The sequence below is a fragment of the Notolepis coatsorum genome (genome assembly GCF_963971535.1).
Source record: "Notolepis coatsorum genome assembly, chromosome: 3".
Classification (NCBI taxonomy): domain Eukaryota; kingdom Metazoa; phylum Chordata; class Actinopteri; order Aulopiformes; family Paralepididae; genus Notolepis; species Notolepis coatsorum.
In genome coordinates this window covers 66,490,930-66,506,552 of record NC_140167.1, presented here as the reverse complement: position 1 = coordinate 66,506,552, position 15,623 = coordinate 66,490,930, and the positions used below count along the sequence as shown (strand labels likewise).

At 41.7% G+C, this 15,623-nt stretch overlaps 1 protein-coding gene across 1 annotated transcript in view; it reads right to left on the bottom strand.

Moving 5' to 3' along the window:
• col24a1 (collagen type XXIV alpha 1 chain) overlaps nt 1-15,623 on the bottom strand; it is a 313,480-nt gene that overhangs the window by 173,979 nt on the left and 123,878 nt on the right. The window lies entirely within an intron of this gene.

Here is a 15,623-nt window from a genome sequence, read left to right as displayed (position 1 = left end):
GTGTTCTATGGCCGGGCAGTTCTCAAAGCTGACTTATCTGGTGGTATTGTTGTGGTTAGGTTAATTACATTCATATAACAATAAACATGACGGTATCATAATGATGATGGTGGTGGTGGTGATAAACAGGAATAGAGTGTGTGTATACATGTGTGTGTGTGTGTGTGTGTGTTCGCGCGTGTGTGTGTGTGTGCGTGTGTGTATGTATACATGTGTGTGTGTGTGTGTGTGTGCGTGTGTGCGTGTATGTGTGTGTGTGTGTGTGTGTGTGTGTGTGTGTGTGTGTGTGTGTGTGAGTGTGAGCAAGAGAGAGAATCAGAAGTGTGGGAATGTGGGATACAGCATAGGGGTGACACAAGAGGGAAGGCAGGATTAAATCCTAGGCCAGAGGTGATGTGGTATGTACCATATGGCAAAGCCTTTCACCAACACACAATCTCCAGGTACTAAAATAAAGCATTACTTGAATGAATACAAACACATTAGTAGCCTAGTTACTGTAGCAACCGGACTGCAAGAAAACCTGTTATCTTTCAAATCTGCCAATAGATGCCAGGGAATGTTTGTGTAGTTCTTCCAGGATGGCTGCCTGTAACCATTGGTAACCACTTTCAAGAGAAATTGCCTAATTTATGTGCAGTGGTAGCGTATGTAAAACATTGGGAAAGCATGATATTGCTATTATACTGTGAATTATTTACAAGATCCAGTAATAAGACACCTGGTTATTGTTGATATATTTCTCATAAATCAACACATACAGTAGCAACCGTTGCGTTGCACATAGCAACAGTTGTCTCTTGCACAGAATAATGGACAGACAGCTTTCAGAAACATTCCGTGCAAGGCCTCTATCAGGTGACATAAATAAGCTTAATGGTTTTCTCAAACCATGCAACATTATCTTGAAACAGGAACAAGTGAAATGCTCTCAAATCACTGGAGTTTTTTTTTGCAGTCAGCTTAAATACTTGTTGAGATGTAGATATTTAGTTTGCAGTGTAACAGAAAGTGACTGTGGAAAGAAACGTTACCATTTAAATTCCCTGGTAATCTCATCAGACATAGGCTTGGCAGACTCAGACTGATCTATAGCTTGTATAGAGCGCCCGCAAACTCCTCCTCCTGTGTGTGCAGCTGTCTGGAGCAGCCTCGCACCTTCCGTCAAAATGATCAATATCTCCAGCCGGGCCAAGATCACGCAGCAAAGAGAGAGAGAATGACGGGGGAGTGGCTTAACATGATGTCATGAAGCACATGTGGCTGGAAGAAGAGGTCCGTCTGGACGCAATAAGCCGGGGGTTTGATGCTCAGGCTCTCTGATCGCCCCGCGGCAGGACATGGACTGATGGCTGCTGGGATGTGAAGAACGGCGGCGATGAGTGAGGAAAGAAGATATTTCAGCGAACACTCCACCTGCCGACCCCCCCAACCCCCCCAAGTGCCCCAACCCCCCCAGATGCTCACTCACACCGGGGTTGCATTCAATTTGTTTGTAATCTAATCAATTCAAGAAGTGGATTCTCTGCTATGTTTAAACAAGGCGAGACGGTTGTCATCGCCAAAAGTGTAATATCCTTTTTTCTTATGTATTTTTTTAATAATAAATGAAAGTCACATGAATCCAATTCAAATGAATTTGAATGAATGAATTCAACGTGGACCGGCGTCGGCGATGAGGCCCACAGCGCAAGATGGACGCCATCTGCTAGGATATAGAGGCGCATTTTCGCACACTTAGGCGAGCTTCGGAGAAAGCAATGATTAGGAGACCTTGACGAAAACCACATTGCTGCATTCCCGCTACATCTTATTTCGACACAAAAAGCGAAAATTAAATCTAACATGAGATGCTGGCTCATGCTCTGTTGAGTCACACTTTGGCAAAGACTTCAAGTGCATACCAGCTTTTAAGGGCACTTAGCAGCTCTGATGTCGTTCTTTTTTTTTTGCATAGTACTAACACTGTAACTGGATTACATTACTTTATGATTACTGCAGCCAGAAGGGTACCTGCAATGTTTTTTGTGATATTGAGATTTCCATTTAAAATTATGGCCTAGCTCGACACAATCTTGTACCAAGACAGCATTTGCTGGAGTAATGATTCAAAATGAATTAGGCGAAGCAACAACATATTATCGAAACATCAAAGACTTCAACTGGACTCCAGCGAAGGATGGTGTCAGCATTTTGGCACTCCTTGTAAAGTTAACACTTAAAACATTTGATCTGTAATCCCTTCGTAGAAACACTGAAGTAATTACTAAATTATCCTTTAATGTTTAAACCTTAAGGGTTTAGTAAAGTGGACTAATTGGCTTTTTTGTGTGACAGCCAAAATCGTTCCCCATGTGTCGGAAATGCTTTATGACGCCGTCACTGAACCAGACCTTCACTGCAAACATAATGTCTATACATGCGTGGCTGTAAATGAGATCAACCATGTCTCAATTCCTGAAAAGCTGACTTTTTGGTAGTATGACTTTACTGTGGGAAACTGGCAGTCGGTGTAACACTATACTAGTCATGTGTGGTAGACATCCTGTCCAACACCTCCCCTACCTCTCTTTTGTGTCTACCTCAAATACCCATTTACCCCCTATCCCACCTTCCTGTCTCACCCCTCCTCCCTCCACCCTTCACCAGCCCTTCCCTTTGACCGCCGCCCCCCTCATCTCATCCTCCTATCCTCCCTCTCACGTGGTTAACCCCACCCCTTTTATCATGTATAAAGATCCTCCTATCCTGCTTCTCACGTGGTTAACCCCACCCCTTTTATCATGTATAAAGATCCTCCTATCCTCCTTCTCACGTGGTTAACCCCACCCCTTTTATCATGTATAAAGATCCTCCTATCCTCCTTCTCACGTGGTTAACCCCACCCCTTTTATCATGTATAAAGATCCTCCTATCCTGCTTCTCACATGGTTAACCCCACCCCTTTTATCATGTATAAAGATCCTCCTATCCTCCTTCTCACGTGGTTAACCCCACCCCTTTTATCATGTATAAAGATCCTCCTATCCTCCATCTCACGTGGTTAACCCCACCCCTTTTATCATGTATAAAGATCCTCCTATCCTGCTTCTCACATGGTTAACCCCACCCCTTTTATCATGTATAAAGATCCTCCTATCCTCCTTCTCACGTGGTTAACCCCACCCCTTTTATCATGTATAAAGATCCTCCTATCCTCCTTCTCACAGGGTTAACCCCACCCCTTTTATCATGTATAAAGATCCTCCTATCCTCCTTCTCACAGGGTTAACCCCACCCCTTTTATCATGTATAAAGATCCTCCTATCCTCCTTCTCACGTGGTTAACCCCACCCCTTTTATCATGTATAAAGATCCTCCTATCCTCCTTCTCACGTGGTTAACCCCACCCCTTTTATCATGTATAAAGATCCTCCTATCCTGCTTCTCACATGGTTAACCCCACCCCTTTTTTCATGTATAAAGATCCTCCTATCCTCCTTCACACGTGGTTAACCCCACCCCTTTTATCATGTATAAAGATCCTCCTATCCTCCTTCTCACAGGGTTAACCCCACCCCTTTTATCATGTATAAAGATCCTCCTATCCTGCTTCTCACATGGTTAACCCCACCCCTTTTTTCATGTATAAAGATCCTCCTATCCTCCTTCTCACAGGGTTAACCCCACCCCTTTTATCATGTATAAAGATCCTCCTATCCTCCTTCTCACGTGGTTAACCCCACCCCTTGTATCATGTATAAAGATCCTCCTATCCTCCTTCTCACGTGGTTAACCCCACCCCTTTTATCATGTATAAAGATCCTCCTATCCTGCTTCTCACATGGTTAACCCCACCCCTTTTATCATGTATAAAGATCCTCCTATCCTCCTTCTCACGTGGTTAACCCCACCCCTTTTATCATGTATAAAGATCCTCCTATCCTCCTTCACACGTGGTTAACCCCACCCCTTTTATCATGTATAAAGATCCTCCTATCCTCCTTCTCACGTGGTTAACCCCACCCCTTTTATCATGTATAAAGATCCTCCTATCCTCCTTCTCACAGGGTTAACCCCACCCCTTTTATCATGTATAAAGATCCTCCTATCCTCCTTCTCACGTGGTTAACCCCACCCCTTTTATCATGTATAAAGATCCTCCTATCCTCCTTCACACGTGGTTAACCCCACCCCTTTTATCATGTATAAAGATCCTCCTATCCTCCTTCTCACAGGGTTAACCCCACCCCTTTTATCATGTATAAAGATCCTCCTATCCTCCTTCTCACAGGGTTAACCCCACCCCTTTTATCATGTATAAAGATCCTCCTATCCTCCTTCTCACAGGGTTAACCCCACCCCTTTTATCATGTATAAAGATCCTCCTATCCTCCTTCTCACAGGGTTAACCCCACCCCTTTTGTCACGTATAAAGATCGACGTACAATGTAAATCTGGGAGCCACTTCCGGCGTCCCAGGCCAGGACTCCCTGTCAAGGTCTTCTGAAACCAACTCCTGTTATTAACCTAATACATTTGTAACAACTAACCATCTGACTAGCGAATTATTGCCACCAACATCCACAACACATGGACGCAAACTCACATCGCAGAGCCACACAACCAATCCACACAGAGGCAGGGCTGCTGGTTAACTGCTGAAAGACACCGGAAGTGGACGTGGACGTGGAGTGGCAGACGGTGCCACGTTAAATGGACGCTGTTGTTAACGGCTGTTATTCTCTCTATTTGTATACTCATTCTATGTCTGCACTTTATGCATTGCTTTTATTTTGCACGATTCCCAATACAAGTGGGGCCTCAGTCCCTGGAGGTGGGTGGGGCCTCAGTCCCTGGAGGTGGGTGGGGCCTCAGTCCCTGGAGGTGGGTGGGGCCTCAGTCCCTGGAGGTGGGTGGGGCCTCAGTCCCTGGAGGTGGGTGGGGCTATGAAGCACTTTGGGCTGCAATTCTCGTATGAAAGGTGCTATACAAATAAAGCGTATTATTATTATTACACACGCAGAGCTCTGCATAGAGGGGTAGGGATAACGTCTGGGTCAAGGCTATTTTGTCTGCATGCAGGACACAGATTCTATAAGAATACAGTAGTGGATTCACTCGCAGTGCCCCCAGGATACAGGATGCTGCTTGGTGTCTTTTCTCTGGTGCTTTCTGCATGTTTCCAGTCAGGTCCAGGGGTTAAATCAAGGAGGAATGGATGGATTTACACAACAAGATTCCTTCAGCTAATGAAGCACTACTGGCCACGATATAATCACAACTTTTTGAGGCAATTTACAGTAAATGGGCAATACTTTCTTAAGTACGGTAATGATGAGGATGAGGATGCTTTCTGAAAAAAACTATTCAGGTGTGGCACGGTCTACAGACCCAAGCAGTGTGTGTGTGTGTGTAAGATTAGCTCACACTTCAAGATCTTGGTATCTAGGGACATCTATGGACCTCAGGGAATGTACTCCCAGTGTCAGAAATATTGTGTCTGTTACTACGCTTGAGTAAATTGTAATGAATCAAAGGATAATATGAATGTATCATTTTAATAAAGAATGTTCATCTTTGACGGTGAATAACACCATGCTAACATTGACCAGACGTGGAAAATTGCCACTGAGCTCATTCAGCACCTTCTTGAGATCAAGTGTACAAAAAACCTAAGCAAATGAATAAAGGGTTTTAGAGGTGGTTTTGTATACAGTACAGAATCTTGCCATCCAGACACATGCAATTTGAAATATGAATTATAGAATATAGAATATCAGGCCTATAAATTACCTTATTATGGCCAAGTCATACATCTATGGATCGGACGAAATCTCCTCTTTCCAATGGCAGAGTTAAATCTGGATTTAGTACCACCAGGTGCCCGTTACAGGGCAGCAAAGACCGTGAATGAAATCTACTGTAAGTGCAGTTACTTTTGTATAATATCCATAGCTCCGCCATTTTGACCAGATTGCGATGCAGTTTTTTTTTGACATTCACAGAAAGGTAAAGAAACAATATATGTTTTATTTTATGGCAATAACGTTCAGGTTTGTTAACGATAATAAAGGTTTGTTATTAATAATCACGGAAATATTTTCTTTCCACGTCAGCTGGCTGCAGCTTTGACAGCGGCTGGTGTGAGCTGGGCAGTGTAGGTTTATGAAATTTCAACTTCCATCGAAAGCCCTTTCTTAGGACTACAATGATTTCATGATGGCGTCATTTCCTCGCGTCTAAATTATCCAGTTTCCAATGCAATGCATAGAGATTTTTATAAACTATTTCGCTAATAACACTTAAAATCATTGGTAAAGAAAATAGTGCTGAAAACATACACTTTGACTGCTGTTTTGATAGGGTTAGGGTCTTTACTCTTGGCTACATTTGAAAAAGAAACGCAACATTCATTAATACGGACTGTATTGATCTATTTATGACGTGAAATAAATCTCAACCTAACAGGGTTAACATGACAAGACACAATTAAGCTGTAACACAAAATCATAGGACAGTGGGTTGAAAATCATAAATGTATATTTTCCTCCTCTTCTTGCAACACAGACAATTTGCAAGGGACAGCACAATGGGGCTTGATTAAAGAAAGCCTATACTGTGCCTCTACCCCAAGACCCGTAAGCTAACCACACAAGACAAAGTAGTGTGTCAGAGACCAGCCAGACTCAATCTATCATACATAGGTATGATGATCTCTTGGACCTACTGTAACAGCAGCACTCAGGGCCTGGTTCCATTTACTTTGTTTAGAATGCTCTCCAGAAATAGGTCACAATGATTCAGAGAAAAATGGTGGAGAGAGGAGAGGAGAGGAGAGGAGGAGAGGAGAGAAAGGGAGAAGAGGAGGGGAGAAGAGAGGAAAGGAGAGGAAAGGGTAGAGGAGAGGAGAGGAGAGGTGAAAAGAGAACAGTAGAGTTGAAGAGGACTAGGTGTCTCAGGAGAGACAGTGAGGATGAATGTCTCTGTCCATCTGGAGACGCTGCCGTATCTGTTTTAAACACAGACTCAAGGTGACTTGAGAAATCTGTGCCACGCTCGAGTTGGACATGTGATTTCATTCACAGCGTGACTGTCCCGAAATTGTTTGGTCCTATAATTCTGGACATGGACTAGGCTATATTCTGCTTTGTGATGTCTCTTATTTAAGAAAAGACTGGAAGGGCCTGGACAAGAGTCTGTCCTCCTTAATATTTATATAGTGAATAGAGGCAGATCACCAGTATGGATGATGACGGATCCACTGTTGCAACTTGGCCAACTGTATGAGGAAGCAATGAAGTGAACACATACTGTACATGTACAGTACACGTGCTGCACACACAGGAACAAACCAGCCAGCCAGAGTGTAGTGTTACATTTACGTAACAATACATTATTAGATAAAACAGATGATGTATATATAACAAAGTTTTCCATTCGGGACATCATTTGCAGTTGATAAAAAGGTCATAAATCGCAATATATTTGTCATGGTCTTGACCATGCCCCAGCTGCAGTACTCTGTGTTTCTCTGGTCTGTCTCTGATTTCCCTGTCTGTCTCTGATCCCTGTCTGTCTCTGTTCTTCCTGTGTTGCCTCAGTGTGTGTGTGTGTGTGTGTGTGTGTGTGTGTGTGTGTGTGTGTGTGTGTGTGTGTGTGTGTGTGTGTGTGTGTGGGACTCCGGGATATCCTAATATGGGCATCTACATGCGTCCATGCCTGCCTTCCATCAGCCCATCACCTACCATATATCAACTCTGGTCTCTCATCCATTCATCACCAGATCGTAAACCCAGTATAAGACACGGCTTCAGTTCCTTGTGTATCCTAGTGATATTTGATCTTGGTATTCTGGTGTTAGTCTTGGTATATATATGGTATTAGTAATTTTTTTTGTGTTCACTCATTTCACTTTTTGTGTTCACTGTTTTCCTCTGCCTGTCAGCTCGCCACCAGCACTCGCCCCCGACGTCACCTCATCTTCTGCTCCTCTTCTCTCGAGGCTACGGCGCACTCCAAACCCCTCTCCCCTCCGCGCTACAGCCAGTGTTAATTTTGGCAGCTATTTTCATTTTAGTTTTAGTCTTAGTCATGTGTCAAGTGCTCCTTTTTAGTTTTCATCATATTTAGTCATCTTCATTTATTTTTCGTTTAGTCAGTTTTAGTCAACTAAATGTCTGAGCATTTTAGTCTTAGTCAGTTTATGTCTCAATTTTGTCTTTTTTGTTTTAGTCTAGATTTAGTCGACGAAAACGGATGACATTTTTGTCTATTTTTAGTTAACACTTTAACTGCCGAGGTTAAATTCATGATATACCATCCCTTGCCAGCTCTATTTAACATGGAGAAGTTCCCCTTCTTTGCAGGGCTATAACTTTTTAAATTCTATTGCTAGATTGCCATTATTAGGGCCCATTCAATGTCCTATATGTATTGTTCATGGTGTAGCAACGTTAAACTTTTTCATTCACATATTCATACTAAAATATGGTCTAAAGTATAAGTATGTTTTCATCTCTTTCTGCAGCTTTCTCCAGAACGTGATTTATAGCCCCAAATGCATTATATTGATGATGAAATACAGTTTGATAGCGATCTGTGCCAGATAATAAATTTCAACTGGATGTGGTTCTGGAAGTTACTACACGTCATCTGATGTTGACCGGATGGGCGAGGGGGCGTTTATAATTCCGTGGGCAACGTTATACCATTCATCTAATGTGGGTCATATGTTCATCATAGCAGTTTATATCGAACACGGTAATACTACACGCTAAAACTCACCCCAGTCTCCTCGGGCCGTTGGGCGATCAGCGTGGAGTAGACAGTTTTCCATTATGGGATGCCAAAATACCCGATCTATTTCCAGGTTGTATAATAGTATATACGTCCAAAACATGTTGTTTTTTCGAGTTATTTGCACCGATCGATGTTCACTGTGTGAAGACTGAGTCTCTCTAACATTAGCGAGTGCCCGGACCACATATGGAGTGAGTCCTGCCGGGTTAAAGGTTGACATCCGGTTTCGATCTGCCGATCGGCCACCAGATGGCGCTCTTGAACCGCTAGAGGATTGAGAGGAGATCAGAACTGTGTGTCAAGGCTCCAGAACGGAAATATGATTTCGATCACAGATTTTTGAAATCTTGATATCAAAGACGAGTTACGGCGTCCGCGGCAACTTGAGCATGGCGGGGAATGACGAGTTCCGGCGTTTTCGGCAGTTAAAGTGTTAATGGAAAAAAACTTGTCAGAAGTCAGAAATAGTCAACATGGAACATTTTCTGATTTAAATTGCGTATTTATTTTTTAACCTAGGGGAATCTGAGTCGGCGGCACAAGTGATACACAGGAAGTATAATTATGTTGGTGTAGACATGGCCCAATGTATTGTTGCTCCTACAGTATATGTTGGTGTAGACATGGTCCAATGTATTGTTGCTCCTACAGTATATGTTGGTGTAGACATGGTCCAATGTATTGTTGCACCTACAGTATATGTTGGTGTAGACATGGTCCAATGTATGCATCTAAGAGAGCATTACGGATGTGGTGACGTTGTTTCTGACCAGAGAGACGACGCTGAACTCTGTCTGTCTTCTGTTTGCTGTGTCTTTCCTTTCTCTCTGCCATGTCTGTCCTCTCTCTGCTGTGTCTGTCCTCTCTGTCATGTCTGTCCTCTCTCTCTCCGCTGTGTCTGGCAGCGGTTTATTCTATAACAGGATACTGTAAACTAAGTAAACAGAACACATAGTAGTACTAGTAGTAGTACACACTGATTGCAATCTGGTTGCATAAAAACATTATATAAAATCACATTCTGAGGTCAGTGTTAAAGTGCCACATGGAAGAGGTCTGGTTAGTGGTTAGAGTTAGAGGTGGTCTAGGTCTGGTTAGGGTAACTTAGGGGTAGTTAAGCATTCATTATAATTTATTATTATTATTTAGATAGATGGATGTAAAGGGCTAGAGTAGACTAACTCTTAACCCCTATCCGGACCTAGACCACCTCTAAGTCACAACCCTAACTTAGGGGTTAAAGTTAGAGGTGGTCTAGGTCTGGTTAGGGGTTAGAGTTAGAGGTGGTCTAGGTCTGGTTATACTGATCGGATACCAGTGCATACATAAAAAAATATATATATTATATTATATAAATTATAAAACTTTTTTTTCTTTTCTTTTTTACAGCTACTGTTTTATACTGTTTTTTTAGTAATAACTAGAAAGTAATGGTATTTATTCAACAACAGGTGATTGTATAGATTAGTATTAGTATCATTAAATGACAACTATGCTCAACTATGCTTCACCCATGGAAAGGTTGTTGGCACATTGGTTCCACACGGACGTTAAACGTTGTTGCGCACTTCCTATCCAGTCGGCTCCCGTTCAGTTAGCTCCTAGCAGAGGCACTGTTGTGATTTTTTATGCAAAATAAATATTCAACATTCTCTTTTGAGACTCCGCCTCAGACTTATCATTTGGCACTAAAAGCTAAACATTGTCACCGGTATGGCTGTCTGCATTATGTCATTAATTGTGTGCAGTTAGTCACATTATTAACACTGGCTACAGCACATCCCAAGATACTCCAGAAATAGGTCACAATGATTCAGAGAAAATTCTTATGGAGGAGAGGAGAGAGGAGAGGAAAGGAGATAAGAGGAGAGGAAAGGAGAGGAGAGGAGATGAGAGGAGAGGAAATGAGAGGAGAGGAGAGAAAAGGAGGAGAGGGGAGAAGAGAGGAGAGAGGAAAGGACAGGAGAGGAGAGGAAAGGAGAGAAGAAGAGGAGAGGAGAGAGGAAAGGACAGGATATGAGAAAGGACAGGAGAGGAGAGGAAAGGAGAGAAGAAGAGGAGAGGGGAGCGGAAAGGACAGGAGATGAGAGAGGAGAGGAGACCCTTTTCCCTATTCATCACCTCGTTCCTCATCCGTTCAGCCCTTCTCACAGTCGTATTTGATGCTTTGCAATCTATTGATTCAAAGTGTTCTACAGGTAAGGATAACTTAAGAGTATTTTTTTATTATTAAATTGGCTGCACCAGTTATCGCTGAGCAGTTAATTTATATATTTAATCTCTCTATCTCTTCAGGTAGATTCCATCTAGCTTGGAAATCTGCATGAGTGATTCCTTTACATACGGGAGGTGATAGGGATCATTTTGATTTCGTCCTATCTCCAGGTTACCTTGCCTAGCTAAAGTTATGGAAACACTAGTGAATGATTAACTTAAGTTTTTCCTTTCAAATAACTCAGTACTTCTGAGTACTGAGTCATCAATCTGGTTTTAGAGCCAAACACAGTACTACATCAGCCATTACTCTGGTTACAAATTATATTATCTCAGCATTAGATAACAAGAAACATTGTGCTGCCCTCTTTGTTTATTTATCAAAAGCCTGGATCACTACTTGCTTCTAAAAAAAAACGATCTAAAATTGGCTTGGATGGTAATGCCTGTGTCTGGTTTCAGGATTATCTATCTTCTAGGCGGCAGTGTGTGAAGTTGGGCTCAAGCCCAATCTGAATTTTTGTGTTCAGTTTTGGGTCCTGTCCTTTTCACGATTTATATGACAACACATTGATATTACATTGTTTCTTCTTTGTACGGTTGTCATGCCCATTTGTATGCTGATGACACAATTGTGTACTGTATTGCTGATTCTGTACAGTTGGCCATTGAGAAATTGCAACTTTCTTTTTATGCTCTTCAGGATGCCCTTGTTAATCTAAAATGAGTTCTTAATGCTAGTAAGACAAAATCTTGTTGTTTTCAAGAGCCCAGAAATAGCAAAAATATTAACTTTGATAATGTGCGGCTATCTACTGTCAGTGGCTCTTGTATAGAGAGAGTCACTGAGTATAAATATCTTGGCCTGTGGCTTGACGAGATATTTACATTTAAGTTCCATGTGGATAATCTTGCCTCTAAACTGTGACAGAAAATTGGTTTCCTCTATTTAGTAGAAAAATAATTGTTGAATCAGTCTTCTTATCAGTTTTGGATTATGGTGATGTAATTTATAGGCATGCTGCGGCATCAACTCTTAAACCTCTGGAATCTGCACATCACTCAGCTCTTAGGTTTATTACTGGTGACAGATATGATACTCACCATTGTGTCCTGTATGATAGGGTGGGTTGGCCTTCTCTTGCAGAAAGGCGTAACAAACACTGCCCTTATTGGTAAACAACCTGTTTATATCTCTTCACTGTTAGATTGAAATATTGGAACCTATTCAACTCGATCAAATGACTGGATGACTCTTAGGGTCTCTCAAGTTTGTTCTGATCTAGCCCTTATGTGGTGTTATGGTCTCCAGCGACCCGTTTCAAGGTTATAATATGTAATAACTACCATGTAGTTAATTTGATTAGAACAAGGCTTTATGATATCCTCCACAACACATATATAAGCACAGCAAAACTATGTTTCACCATTTTGAGAATTCTGAAGGTATCTGCAGAAAAAAAAGTACGACTGTGGTGTTAGGGTCATTCTTGACCCGGCAAGGTAAAACTATACTATAAAAATACTAAATATAAATAAATAAAATAATAATAAATATAGTAAACTTTTTTTCAGAAGTTATATTCTAATATTGTTCTATTATAGTCAGAAAACATTATTATCTATGGGTTTCACATTTAGTATATTATGATTGAACAACCTAATTTTCATCTTAAAAATAAGGGACATGATGTGTCTCTGGGGCCATAAAATCAAATTACAATGGGATTATATGGTTATGAATGCATATAATGTTAGTTAGGATGTAGTATTAACTATATTGAGTGATACTCCTTTCTTTTTAGTGGTCAGGACTGAGTTAGACCCAGGGTCAACATTGACCCGCTAACAACGGTCAGTGGTGCCAATTCCTAACACAACATGAGGGCTAGGGAAGTCAGCTTTTTCCTTTGATGCCTCTAACTCTTGGAATGTCGTCCAACTCTCTCTGAAGTTGGAGGTTCTCCCTTCTCTTGGTATGTTTAAACGTATGATTTCAGACCATTGTGTAACTGTAAAAGTGTGTTACAGACCTGTAACTGTTTTAGCTGATTTTCTGATAATTATAATAATACGATCATTTTTATTGAATATCGATTTTATTATGTACTGTTTACATTTGTACAATCGTTGTTTCTGTAAATGAGGGAAACCTCAGAAGCTTACGATTTTAAATAAAGGTTGAAATAAAAAAAATAATTAAACATTTATTTTCCCCTATAATAAATCGTGTTGATTTTTGCCCTACTCCTGTGTGTCTGTGTCTGCATTTTGGGTTACCTGATCTGGTCTTTCTTGACAATATCACAATATTGTGATATTACAATATCGTGACTCTAGCGTGATTATATCGTATTGTGCGGCCTCTGGTGATCCCACCGCATAACGGACGGCAATCCGTCAGGAATCCTGATTTCCTGGATTCTACTTCAGATTTCAGCTTTAATGTCAGAGACATAGCATGAGATATGGCTGTGTTTGGCTCTGTGTGCAGACATGGCATGGGAAATGGCTGTCTACTCTGTATCTGTAGGCTATGACTGTGCTATGCATTCATCTGTGTACGTTAGTTTGTGTATGTGTGTGTGTGTGTGTATGTGTGTCTGTGTGTGAGTGTGTGTGTGTGTGTGTGTGTGTGTGTGTGTGTGTGTGCATTTATACCATATACCGGTATATATATATATGTATATGAATGTCAACTGCATCATGTATAGCGGTCCATCTGCTATCTGTCTGTATCACATCATGTCCTGACCAAGGCATGACTTGTCGGTCGGAAAATACGGATATATGTCTTGTCCTCCCATCTGCGGACGATGAAGGTGAATCCACTGCTTGTAGTTATTGGTGTAAATTCAGCATCATATTCCCATTGCCTTCCCAACTCTCTGCAATGTAACACAGACTAACTTAAAGGTGCACTATGCAGAAATGTTAAAGTCAAGGGATTTTGAAAAACAACAATATGGTATATTTTCATAACTGAATAAACAAACTGTCCTCAGAGGAACATTGTCTCCCTGGAAACACTGAAGCTAGAAATATGCCTGGAAAGTTGCCAATTCACTGCGGTTGTTTACAATGGCAGGGCCCAATTTTTTTTTTTACAAACATTCAAAGAAGGCTTACGTTTTGGTTCGTGGTGCTTAACCCTTTCACTGCCGCATTACCAAAAAGGTTAGTAAAGGTTAACCGTCGGTAGTGTGATAGTAAAGGGTTAACCTTCTGTCGTGTGGCAGTGAAAGGGTTAAAAATTATTTAGTTTTGAATCACGATGACATAAGACACAATCCTTCAAAGGATTACACGTATAGTAAATAGGTTTTGTACACTAATTGCAGCATATGCAAATGTGAACAAATCCCCCTCCCCTGAAATGGCATAGCGAACCTTTAAAGCGACAACTGTTTGTAGCCTTAAAGGCAGGGTAACTTCGTGAGATTGGGTTGCACCTGTATAAACAGTTAGTTAGAGCCAGTGGCAGTGGCAAAGGCCAAGGACGGTCTCATCCATCCAGAGAGTCATCCATCACCACTCACACCACTCAGAGTCAGAGCCAGGAGAGTTATAAAAATCATCGAAGCGGTTTCCAACTAGAATGACAAGACCAGGGGCGGCAAAACCTTCTGACAAGGGCCATGGGTCTACATGTAACAAGGGCGCTGGGCTGTGGGCCAAACAATGCGACCAGACGTTGCTCATTCAATGTACAAGTAAATCACAGTGTCTTAGGCTCAGGGCTGGTGTGCTTTCACTGTGTAATAGGCAAGTTAGTTTAAAAAATACCTTCTCAAATAGTTAAATTGCATAAAAAATAAACCGAATAGAATATCTAATAATTACTGGAACCCGTTGGGAGGGCCAAGAATAATGTTGTGAAGAGCTTTAGGCAGCCTTGGATGAGACCAAGTTGAGTTAAAACTGTTTAAACTGTTTTTATGTATTCCCCTTTACCACTGGGAGATATACAGTACTCCATGCTGTCAGACCAGTAGCGTTGTCTCCCTTCCAGTGCTGAACTGGGAACGCTGGGGGCTGTGTCCTCGTCATATCGGTCCAGGTCTCCCAAACAGTTCCCAAAGCGTCCTGATAGAATGTTTAATAAGAGCGAATGTTGCCAGACAACAAGGAGACTTTTATCTAATATCTAATATCGCTTGGCAACCAAATCCTTCCAGGACGTAAAACATATTGAAACGCTGAGGAGGGTCGACAACCCCGGCCCGGCCCGGGGGACCAGGTGTCCCCCTTTTGGTTGTACTGTCCCACCATTTGAGACCGCGTCCCACATATTGAGAGGATGTCCCTCTTTTCGAAGCAAAAAAATTAAAATAAAACACAAGACATTACTGTCAAGTGATAAGTTTGAATATTTAAAACAATAAATAACAGTACAAAAAGGGGGACACCTGGTCACAAGAGATTAATTGATGTCACAATGTTTTTGAGAGGCTTTGCAAAACGAGGACAGCCATAAGCTAACCCCAGCCTCATTTCACATGATGGAGTATGAGCTAATTACAGACATATGTATGTTTTATGATACTAGCAGTGGGACTGTTACATAGGTTGAACCCAAAGCCTTTGACTGGTATGTGAAGGGGGGGGTATCAGTAGCAGGAGGAGCC